Source organism: Rattus norvegicus, chromosome 12 (genome assembly GCF_021556685.1).
Source record: "Rattus norvegicus strain SHRSP/BbbUtx chromosome 12, alternate assembly SHRSP_T2T, whole genome shotgun sequence".
NCBI lineage: Eukaryota > Metazoa > Chordata > Mammalia > Rodentia > Muridae > Rattus > Rattus norvegicus.
Window position 1 is genome coordinate 25,625,501 of NC_141545.1, and position 12,854 is coordinate 25,638,354.

General features: G+C 38.4%; 1 pseudogene; it reads right to left on the minus strand.

The window, feature by feature from the left end:
* LOC148002269 (vomeronasal type-2 receptor 116-like) overlaps positions 1 to 11,761 on the minus strand; it is a 33,256-nt pseudogene extending 21,495 nt beyond the window's left edge.
* Between the last annotated feature and the right edge of the window lie 1,093 nt (positions 11,762 to 12,854).

Below are 12,854 nucleotides of genomic sequence, written 5' to 3' on the forward strand. Positions count from 1 at the left end.
CATCAGGTTGTCTCTGGTGTTATCTTGTTCTGCTATTTCTGACAGTGGCTAGAATGTTATATATGCCTGTGTGTCAGGAGTGTTGTAGACCTGTTTTCCTGTTCTTTTTCAGCCAGTTATGGGAACAGAGTGCTCTGCTTTCAGGTGTGTAGTCGTTCCTGTCTACTGGTCTTCAGCTGTTCCTGTGGGCATGTGTCCTGAGTCCACGAGGCAGGTCACTTGGAGCAGAAAAGTTGGTCTTACCTCTGGTCTCAGGCCTGAAGGCTCTCTTTAGAGCTGGGTTTCAACTCCCCGTGAAGGAAGCAACAAAAAGTGCCTGCCTGGCCTTTTCATGGGTCACAGATGGTGCTAGGCGTTTTCCTCTAGAGTCAGAAATGTGGGCAGAGAGTAGTATCCTCTGGCTTCCCAGGCATGTCTGCCCCTCTGAAATTCTAGCTCTCCCTCCCATGGGATTTGGGTACATGGAGCTGTTTGACTGGGACTCTTCAGATCTGGGTGCAGTCTGGACCACAGCCTGGACCTCAGAGTTCCTGCAGCTTGAGTGACCCTCTCTTCCTATTCCCAGAGGCCCTATACACTTTCCTCTTGGGTCAGGGATGTGGGCAAGGGTGGGCAGTACTGGAAGTCTCTCGTGCCCTGCAGTCTCAGGAGTGTCTGGGCGATGAGCTGTCTGCCCCACGGGGTTTGGGAGCCTATAACGTATTTTTAATACATGGTGAAATTTTATGTATACTAAAAATTTTGTTAAAATGTATTCAGGATTTGTTACTAGTACCTGTTTGTTTTACATTATTAATATTTGTATGATTATACATTCAAGGTTATATAAAAATTTCTTACTAAAAATGAGAAGCCATAAAAGGAAAATGTTGAATATATATCCATCCATCCATCCATTGGATGTAGGAATAAATTGCAACAGTGACTTTCATGATAAGGCCAACTTTTCAAGTATAATTAGGATAATAACTGTGATTCTCTGTGTTATGTATTATCCAAAGATTTGGAACGGAATGATGTCCTCATTGTACTTGAAGAATGAATTCCTCAGCTGGACTATATTCAATAATTAGTAGAAAATATTTAGTTTATCATTTCCTCCACAGACAAACTGCATTGTCTTGTGAATCCCTTTCCAATTTGATGATGCCATATTCAATATTTTCATTTCTTTCTTTCTCAGTAAATATATGAACCCCCAAGTGTTTGAAACTCTTGATAATCAAGTTAAAAATCACTAGTTGTTAGAACACTGTAAGATCTTTATATTGATTGATGTCCTGGTTTTCACTTGAATTCATTCATTTCTTTATGTCTTGAGGAATTTTCTTTATTAAATTTATCAATTAATTTAAAATTATAAAATACAAGCTTTCTAAGGATTTATGAGCACTTACTGTAACAAGTGAGAGATGTAAAATTACTGGAATATGGCTATGGTTATGGGTTCACTCAATCCTTTGAAATTGAAGTTCATCAAGTGTACTGTGTGTATATTATCAGGATTAAACAGATTTCTCTGGACAATTAATTACCACTGTCAATAAAATGTGTGAGAAAAGAAATCATCCTTTTCTTTTAATGATTAACTTGATTAATTTCTTTAATTTGACAAATAGATAGATACCAGTGATGGTAGGAGACAGGCTCTACTGAATCAGATATTCTGAATGTGAGATTCCCAATGATCCTGGCCTTTCCCAACAGGTCTGTGTCTATAGCACACTTCACAGTTCCTGAGGTCCACATATTGGAGCAATGAGATAAATATGAATATTGTAAACCTCTAGCGATGGATAGCATACTCTTTTCCTATATCATATCTTACAGGAGAAACAAATGTTTGAAATGCTAGAAGATAAAAAGTTCATATTGTGGTTGCAGAAATGTTGTGGCAGCAGACCACATGAAACTCAAGAAGGATGACCAAAGTGTGGATGCTCCGGTCCTTCTTAAAAGGGGGGACAAAAATATTCATAGGAGAGGATATGGAGAGAAAGTTTGGGGCAGAGACAGAAGGAATGTCCATTAAAAGCCTGCCCCACCTGGAGATGCAGTCCATATATATACACCCAGCAATACTGGACAATATTGACGAAGCAAAGAAGTGCATGCTGATAGGAGCCTGAAATAGCTGTCTCCTGAGGGGCTCAGCCAGAGCCTGACAAAGAGACAAATGCTAGCAGCAAACCATTGTACTGAGAACTGGGTTCCCATTGGAGGAGTTAGAGAAAATATTGAAGAAATTGAACATGCTTGCAACCCCATAATAACAACAATACCAACCAACGGGACTAAGCCACAACCCCAAGATTAAACATGGACATCCCCATGGCTCCAGCTGGATATGTAACAGAAGTCAGCCTTCTTTGGCATCAACAGGAGGAGAAGCCCTTGGTCATGCCAAGACTTGATCATCCAGTGTAGGGGAATGTCAGAGGAGGGAGCCAGGAAGGGGGTCTGGTTGGGGAGGGAGAACACCCTTATAGTAGCAGGGGAGGTGAATGGGTTAGGGGGTTTAAGGATGGGAATCCTGGAAAGATAATAACATTTGAAATGTAAATTAAAAATGTCCACCCCCAAAAAAAGAAAGGAAGGAAGGGAGAGAGAGAGAGAGAGAGAGAGAGAGAGAGAGAGAGAGAGAGAGAGAGAGAAATTATGTGACAATTAAGAGAACTGGCTATCGTTTCGGATGACCTGTGTGAAAATTTCTATACAGTAATCCCAACATCACGAATACAAAAAAATTTTCTGAACTCCACAAATAGCCTGATATCACACCATCCATGGATAGACACATGCGTGCACACACACACACACACACACACACACACCCTCACATTTTTATACATTCTTAAACATAAACTGGTTAACAACTAACACTCATGAAACTCTCAGAATCAGATTGACATCCACTCCCATACAACTTCTCACACAATAACACACGACAAGCACAGGAAATCACACTATAAAATCACACATATACACACCTTCTCCTAAATACGTTCCCAAATACACGTATTTACAAACACACATTCATACATACACTCAGACATCCATAAAGATTTTTAAAGGAATGATAATAAATTACTGAAAGTGATAAAATACTTTTTTTAAAAAAAAGAAAAGTGATGAATCAAATTCTTTAAAAAAACATTAAAATAAATGAAATGGGAGACATAACAACAGAATCAGAGGAAATTTAAAAAATCATGAGATCCTACTACAAAAGCTTATATTCAACAAAACTTGAAAATCTGGAGGAAATGAACAATTGCATAGACAGACACCATGTACCAAAGTTAAATCAGGAACAGATAAACCATTTAAACAACCCCATAACTCCTAAAGAAATAGAAGCAGTCATTAAAAGTCTACCAACCAAAAAGAGCTCAGGTCCAGATGGGCTCAGTGCAGAATTCTACCAGATCTTCATAGAAGACCTCATACCAATACTATCCAAACTATTCCACAAAATTGAAAACAGATGGAGCACTACCGAATTCCTTCTATGAAGCCACAATTACTCTTATACCTAAACCACACAAAGACCAAACGAAGGAAGAGAACTCCAGACCAATTTCCCTTATGAATATCAATGTAAAAATACACAATAAAATTCTTGCAAACTGAATTCAAGAGTACATCAAAACAATCATCCATCATGATCAAGTAGGCTTCATCCTAGGGACACAAGATAATTTAATATATGGAAAACCATCAACATAATCCACTATATAAACAAACAAAGATAAAAACCACATGATCATTTCATTAGATGCTGAGAAAAGATTTTACAAAATTCAGTACCCCTTCATGATAAAATTCTTGGAAAGGACAGGGATTCAAGGCCCATACCTAAAAAGAGTAAAAGCCAGATACAGCAAAGCAGTAGCTAATATTAAACTAAATTGAGAGAAACTTAAAACAATCCCACTAAAATCAGAGTCTAGACAAGACTGCACACTCTCTCCCTACTTATTCAATATAGTACTTGAAGTTCTAGCCAGAACAATAACACAACAAAAGGAGATCAAAGAGATACAGATTGGAAAAGAAGAAGTCAAAATATCACTATTTGCAGATGATATGATAGTCTATTTAACTGATCCCAAAAGTCAAACCAGAGAAGTACTAAACCTGATAAACACCTTCAGCAAAGTGGCTGGGTATAAAATTAACTCAAATAAATCAGTAGCCTTCCCCTACACAAAAGAGAAACAAGCCGAGAAAGAAATTAGGGAAACGGCACCATACATAATAGTCCCAAATAATATGGAATATCTGGGTGTGACTTTAACCAAACAAGTGAAAGATCTGCATGATAATAACTTCAACCCTTTGAAGAAAGAAATTGAAGATCTCAGAAGATGGAAAGATCTCCCATGCTCATGGATTGGCAGGATTAATATAGTAAAAAGGGCCATTTTAACAAAAGCGATCTACAGATTCTATGCAACCCCCATCAAAATTAGAATCCAATTCTTCATAGAACAGAACAACTTGCAAATTCATCTGGAATAAGAAAAAAACCAGGATAGCTAAAACTATCCTAAACAATAAAAGGACTTCTGGGAGAATCACTATCCCTGAACTCAAGCAGTATTACAGAGCAATAGTTTTAAAAACTGAATGGTATTGGTATAGAGACGGGCAGATAGACCAGTGGAATAGAATTGATGACCCAGAAATGAACCCACACACCTATGGTCACTTGACTTTTGACAAAGGAGCCCAAACCATCCAATGGAAAAATGATAGCATTTTCAGCAAATGGTGTTGGTTCAATTGGAGGTCAGCATGGATAAGAATGCAGATCGATCCATGCTTATCACCCTGTACAAAGCTTAAGTCCAAGTGGATCAAGGACCTCCACATCAAACCAGATACACTGAAACTAATAGAAGAAAAAGTGGAGAAGAATTTCGAACACATAGGTACTGGAGAAAATTTCCTGAACAAAACACCAATGGCTTATGTTCTAAGATCAAGAATTGACAAATGGGATCTCATAAAACTGCAAAGCTTCTGTAAGGCAAAGGACACTGTTGTTAGGACAAAACGGCAACCAACAGATGGGAAAAATCTTTACCAATTCTACAACTAATAGAGGGCTTATATACAAAATATACAAAGAACACATGAAGTTAGACTGCAGGGAGACAAATAACCCTATTAATAATGGGGTTCAGAGCTAAACAAAGAATTCACAGCTGAGGAATGTCAAATCGCTGAGAAATACCCAAGGATATGTTCAACATCTTTAGTCATAAGTTAAATTCAAAGCAAAACTACACTGGGATTCCACCTCACACCATTCAGTATGGCTAAGATTAAAAACTCTGGCGACAGTACATGCTGGCGAGGATGTTGAGAAAGAACAGCATTCCTCCATTGTTGGTGGGATTGCACAGTGGTACAACCATTCTGGAAATTAGTCTCGAGTTTCCTCAGAAAATTGGACATTGAACTACCTGAGGACCCAGGTATACCTCTCTTGGGAATATACCCAAAAGATGCCCCAACATATAACAGAGACACATGCTCCACTATGTTCATAGAAGCCTTCTTTATAATAGCCAGAAGCTGGAAAGAACCCAGATGCCCTTCACCAGATGAATGGATACAGAAAATGTGGTACATGTACACAGTGGAATTCTACTCAGCTATCAAAAACAATGACTTTATGAAATTCATAGGCAAATGGATGGAACTGGAAAATATCATCCTGAGTGAAGTGACCCAATCACAAAAAAACACACATGGTATGCACTCATTGATAAGTAGATATTAGCCCAAATCCTCGAATTACCCTAAATGCACAGAACACATGAAACTCAAGAAGGATGAACAAAATGCAGATGCTTCACTCCTTCTTTAAAAGGGGAACAAGAATACCCTTGGGAGGGGATAGGGAGGCAAAGTTTAGAACAGAGACTGAAGGAACGCCCACTTAGAACATGCCCCACATGTGGCCCATACATATACAGCCACCAAACTAGATACGATGGACGAAGCAAAGAAGTGCAAGGTGACAGGAACTGGGTGTAGATCTCTCCTGAGAGATACAGCCAGAATATGGCAAAGACATAGGCGAATGCCATCATTAAACCACTGAACTGAGAATGGGATCCCCGTTAAAGGAGTCAGAGAAAGGACTGAAAGAGCTTGAAGGGGATTGAGACCCTATATGAACAACAATGCCAACCAACCAGAGCTTCCAGGGACTAAGCCTCTACCCAAAGAGTATACATGGACTCCAACTGCATTGGCAGCAATGAATAGCCTAGTAAGAGCACCAGTGGAAGGGGAAGCCCTTGTCCTGCCAAGACTGAATCCCCAGTGAACGGGATTGTTGGGGGGAGGGCAGTAATGGGGGGAGGATGGGGAGGGGAGCACCCATAAAGAAGGGTAGGAGGAAGGGTTAGGGGGATTGTTGGCCTGGAAACTCGGAAATGGAATAACAAATGTAATGTAAATAGAAATATACAATTTAAAAAACATGGACAAAAAAATCACCAACGGAAAAAAATTTAAATCCAACAAATCAGTAGCCTGCCTCTACTCAAAGGATAAATAGGCTGAGGAAGAAATTAGGGAAAAGATGTCTTTCAAAGTAGTTACAAATAATATAAAATACCTTGAGGTAATTCTAACCAAGCAAGTGAAAGATCTGTATGACAACTTTAAGTTTCTGAAGAAAGAAATTGAAGAAGTTCTTAGAAGATGGAAAGATCTCCCATGTTCATGGATTGGCAGGATTAATATTGTAAAAGTTGCCATCTTGCCAAAAGAAATCTACAGATTCATTGCAATCCCAATCAAAATTCCAACACAATTCTTCATAGAGTTAGAAAGAGAAATTTGCAAATTCATTTGGAATAACAAAAACCTAGGATAGCGAAAACTATACAATAAAAGAACTTCTGAGATGAATCACCATCCCTGACTTTAAGCAGTATTCCAGAACATTACTGATAAAAACTGTATTGTATTGATACAGAGACAGGCCGGTAGATCAACAGAGTAGAATTGAAGACCCAGAAATAAACCCACATATCTATGGTCACTTGATCTTTGACAAAGGAGTTAAAATCAACCCATGGATAAAAGACAGCATTTTAAACAAATGGTGCTGGTTACCTGGAGGTCAGCATGTAGAAGAATGCAAATCAACCAATTCTTATAGCCCTTTACAAAGCTCAAGTCCAAGGGGACCAAGGACCTCCACATCAAACCAGATACACTCAAACTAATAGAAGAAAAAGTGGGGAAGAATTTCGAACACATAGGTACTGGAGAAAATTTCTTGAACAAAACACCAATGGCTCATATTCTAAGATCAAGAATAGACAAATGGGACCTCATAAAACTGCAAAGCTTCTGTAAGGCAAAGGACACTGTCATTAGGACAAAAATATCAACCAACAGATTGAGATCTTTACCAATCCTATATCTGATAGAGGGTTAATATCCAAAATATACAAAGAACTCACAAAGTTAGACTCCAGAGAGCCAAATAACCTTATTAAAAATGGGATACAGAGCTAAACGAAGAATTTTGAACTGAGGAATATTGAATGGCCAAGACACACCTAAAGAAATGTTCAACATTCTTAGTCATCAGAAAAATCAAAACCATCCTGAGATTCCACCTCACACCAGACAGAATGGCTAAAATAAAAAACTCAGATGACAGCAAATGTTGGCAAAGGTGTGGAGAATGAGGAAATTTTCTCTAGTGTTGGTGAGATTTCAAGCTGGTACAACCACTCTGGAAATCAGTCTCTAGGTTCCTCAGAAAACTGGACATAATATTGTCTGAAGACCCTGCTATAACGCTCTTGGGCATATACCCAAAAGATGCTCCAACATACAACAAAGACACATGATCTACTATGTTTATAGCATCCTTATTTATAATAGCCAGGAACAAGAAAGAACCCAGATGCCCTTCAACAGAAGAATGGATACAGAAAATGTGGTACATTTACACAATGGAATAATACTCAGGTATTAAAAACAATGACTTCATGAAGTCTTTAGGCAAATGTATGGAAGTAGAAAATATCATTGTAAGTGAAGTGACCCAGTCACAAAAGAACATCATGGTATGCAGTCACTGATAGGTTGATATTAGCCCAAAAGCTTGGAATACCTAACATACAATTCATAAACCACATGAAACTCAAGAAGGAAAACCAACGTATGGATCATTCAGACCTTCTTAGAAGGGTGAACCAAAATACTCACAAGTGGAAATATGGAGACAAAGTGTGAAGACTGAAGGAAAGGCCATCCAGAGCCTGCCCCACCTGAGGATCCAGCCCATATACAGACATCCAACCCAGACAATATTGTGGATGCCAAGAAGTGCATGCTCTCAGGAACCTGATATAGCTGTCTCCTGAGAGGCTCTGCAACAGCCTGACAAATACAGAGGGTGATTCTGGCAGCCAATAATTGGACTGAGAATGGCCTCCCCAGTGTAGGAGTCAGAGAAAGGACTGAAGGAAGTGAAGGGGTTTGCAACCCCATAAAAAGAGCAACAATATCAACCAACCAGACCCCCCCAGAGCATTCAGGAACAAAACCACCATCCCAATAGTACACAGGGATGGACCCATGGCTCCAGCCACATATGTAGCAGAGGATGGCCTTGTTGGGCATTAATGGGAGGAAAGGCCCTTGGTCCTGTGAAGGCTCAAAGCCCCAGTGTAGGGGAATGCCAGGGTAGGAGGTGGGAGGGATTGGGTGGGTAGGTGAGGGAGCATCCTCAGAGAAGCAGGAGGAGGAGGGATGGGACAGCTGTTTTCTGGAGCAGAAACTGTGAAATGGGATGACATTTAAAATTTGAATTAAAAAATATCCAATAAAAGAAAAAAAACACCTCCCCATGTAGTTTTGCAAGATGCTTGCTATCTTCCACTTGTTTAGTTCTATTACATTAGCATACTTGCTGGCTTCTAGTTTCTGTCTAAAATTCTACTCAAAATCAGTAAATATCCATTCCCCCATCTTTCAATATTTATTCAGTGCTTTTATCTATTTTTATAGATGTTTTTAATATTTTCATTGTGAAAACATTATTTTATACAATGTCTTAGTGTATGTGTATGGGGCAGGAAACTCTGTACTGCAAATACACGAATCTTTAACTGACGTGTCTGACAATTAACATATCTTCTTACAATAAATTAATAAGATAAAAAACATTAAAATAAATTCCTAAGAAAAGAATGAAGAAATTTATTTTATGAAACCAGTATTTAAAGACAGTATGTACAAAAAAAAGACACATTTAAGATTTTGTCAAGAAAATTAAAATTTTCTGCCTTCATTTTATGAGTAAATTTCATTTACAATAAAAAAATTGTCTAATGCAAATGAAATGGAAAATTATAAAAAATATTGCAATGGATTTTTCAGAGTTCTTAAGGGAAAAACTCAAATCTCAAACAGAAATGAATGAATTTTGAAATAGCTGAAATATGAAGATTAAGAAAATTATTCAGTTAATCAAACTGTCATGAGCACATGCAGGAATGCATTCTAGAAGATGAAAAAAGGTGGGAGTAATACAGGGAATGAAAGGGAATGAACCTGGCAGAACAAGGGTGTGGCAGTGTGATGAGAGGGGAACGATGTTGGAAGATGCAGTGGGGCTGGAAGGAGGATGAGAGTTTACAGGGGATGAATGTGATCACGGTACATTGTACAAATTATAGTGTTCCACAAATTAAATATAAAGAAGTATTATATATGTTTTGTGGAGCTAAAATATGTTTGTGAGCAATATGATAAAGAAATTTTGGACTGAAAAATGGCTCCGTTTGTATAGTGCTAGCCTCAGAACAAAACACAAACCTCCTGTCTGTCTAAACATGACTTAAGGTATGATGAAACCAATAGACATGCTACTGGTGACAGGGGAAAGTTCATGAGCTCTGAACACAAGACTAATAACTATAGTCAAATAAAGAATGTTGAGAGTGAGAAATATTCTTCTGCAGGAGGCAGCATACAAATTGATTAGGTAATTAATACCACATGGTCAGCATTGGAAATAAAAATATAATCACATAAAAATTAATGGGTTGCATTAAAATATATTTCAATGTATATGTAGTATTTGGTAAATGCGAAAGTTTGGACATGGATAAGAATTAAGATTAATATAGGGTTCACTGAGCTTGACACAGGTCAATAGGTAAATGGTTGCAGTGAAAGTGTGAGGACAGGAATTTTAATTCCAGTAACCAACAAAATTGTCCTCATTTAAACATGCTTTTATAATGTACCATTTCTACAGACAAATGTGATGGGGATACAGCCAAATTTCCTTTGTCAGTTTTCTAGCAAACACTGCATAGAGAAATAAACAATGTTTCAAATATTGTGGAAATCAGGGAATCATATAAGTCTGTCCTCGTGTGACATGTGGCATACATGTGTCCTCACTGACACACAGATACTCAGATTCTCTAACTCCTTCTCTATACCTCACTTGCTCAATGTCTGTCTGTCTCTCTGTCTATCTTTCTCTCTCTCACATACACACAAAGAGAGAGAGGGAGAGAGATAGAGAGACAGAGACACAAACAGAGAAAGGAAAGATATTAAACAAGCTTACTTAAGGCTAAGATGAATGACTTAATCACTCTCTTAGTCAGAGAAGAGAATACCACAATGAAAATAGCAAGCATATGCCACCGGCAGAATTACAGATAGTAAAATGGAAATAGACATGACAGAAAGTAAAAGAGAAGGCAAATATATCAGCAAAAAGTTAGGAGTTGTGGGAGAAGATCAGAGAACCTGAGTAGATAAGTTGTATTTCTTTCTAGATATCTAGAAAGGCAACACCTGACACATCTGTGTCTGACAAGAGGAACAATTACTGCTTTCTGTAGCACCTTCTCTGCTCACAGCACCAGAAGTCACCTGTACAAATTCTGTGCAAGTCTGTTTCATTCTTTTAGCAAACAATTCTCTGATTGCTGTAGTGACATTGCTAAGTGTCAAATGAATGTTCCTGTATAGGTATACTTCAGATCCTAGAGAAAGTTCAAAGATCTCTGCTGTCTGCCCATAGATCCTAGACTACCTATCTCGTAATACCAAAGTGTTTGAAGACAGCTGGAAGGAAATATTTATCTTCATAGAGTTTGAAAAAAAACTAAATAGAATAGGTAGTCTCCTGAGAAATAAGGCAAAGTCAGCACAGTCCCACCCAACTGTACCAACATTAGGAAGTGCACAGAAGGAATATTCAGTGGAAAGTATTTGTAAAATGGATATTGTTTTGCCACCCTAAGTGCTGAACTGTACCTATCCCACAAGACAGTATTCTAAGTGACATCATTCGTCCTGTGTTACAGAAGTGTTGGACCTGGCTAGAGATTGATTTTCTTCTCAGACTAAACCCATAAAAATAGGAGATAATGGATGGAAAGAAAAATTTATTTGATGGAAGAAGTGCTGGTGGGAATAAAAAATGAGATGGGTTAAGGGTGCACACTGGAGACTGTGGTTAGGTAGATCAGGCAAGAGACAGTTACCGTGAACTGACGTCTATGCTCTCTGCCCCTTCAGTGTGTTGGGAGTTTTGATAGGTATAAAGGGGTAAGAACGCACTGATCACCAAATCCCCATCCTGGTATACATTGTCTGTGGAAGAAACAAAACACTCATCGGTGAACAATCTGCATAGGAGCATAGGAAGCTTCAGGGTAAAAAGGAAAAAAATCAAAATGGGCATTGTCTGGGTTTCTTTCAGCACAAACGTAATCTGCCGTGAAGCCAGATGCTCACTTTCAGCAGCTGAATGTGTGGGCCCTTCTGTGGGTTTATAAGAGTTACAGACACAGGAGTCCCTTGAACTACCTAGTGATTGCAAGACAGCTTTTTCCAGTCCTCTGGAGAAAATTTCAATACTTTGTACCTTCAGGCTTCACAGCTGAGGTCTTCTGTAAAAGTGACAAACACTTGTTGAAAAAACATGGCTGAGAATCATCTCATTCCCTCGTAGTATTCTGTAGTATTCTTTGCCATCCAAGTCCAAGAATAAAAAAGAAGTCACCACAAGAATAAAATAAGAATCCAACACAAATGAGGAAGATTGGCTCTTCTACAGATGTCCGTAAGCTATTGGCACAAACACCATTTGATAAGATGAAATTAGTATATACCTGAAGATTCAAAAATTAGATGTGTGAAGGAAGGATCCATCTTGAAAGGGTCTCTCTACATAAATAGGGAACAATGCCCCCTCTCTGTTCCACAGAAACAGGGTCTTTATATAATATTTAGTGGAGGTACTCTGCTCTCACCAGGGTTCCCAGAATCTACACAGATTTCACAGCAGAAGATCCTCATTGCCTGATTAATATGCATATATACATCATATACATATATGCTGCATATACATTTACATCTGCATGTACATCTACATAGTATCACCATTTTCCATTAAATACTAAGACAAGCTGGAACCAGTGTAGTTGGTCATTACTTTGACGTCCCTGAGAATGTTGTTTTGATTAGGATTCGTTGTTGTGCGAGGACTTTTGAAGTTTGGCCTAGAAGTGCCATTGAGATTTGAAAACACATTAATTTTTTCTGGAGGAGGTTAAAACATAAAAATTGAAAGGAGTGCACAGAGCAGAGGCTTGACTTGTGGATTTTAGAAGGAAACAAAGACTGAATGTTTTTATGTGAAAAATGTAATGTTCTCGTTAGTTGGGGCCAGAGTCAGCTTTGATTAACAAGCTACTAGAAAGACTAAAGCAAATCATATGCTTTGCTCGGAGACTGATGAGTTTGTGCTGAAAGGTGACCTACATTTTTGAGGG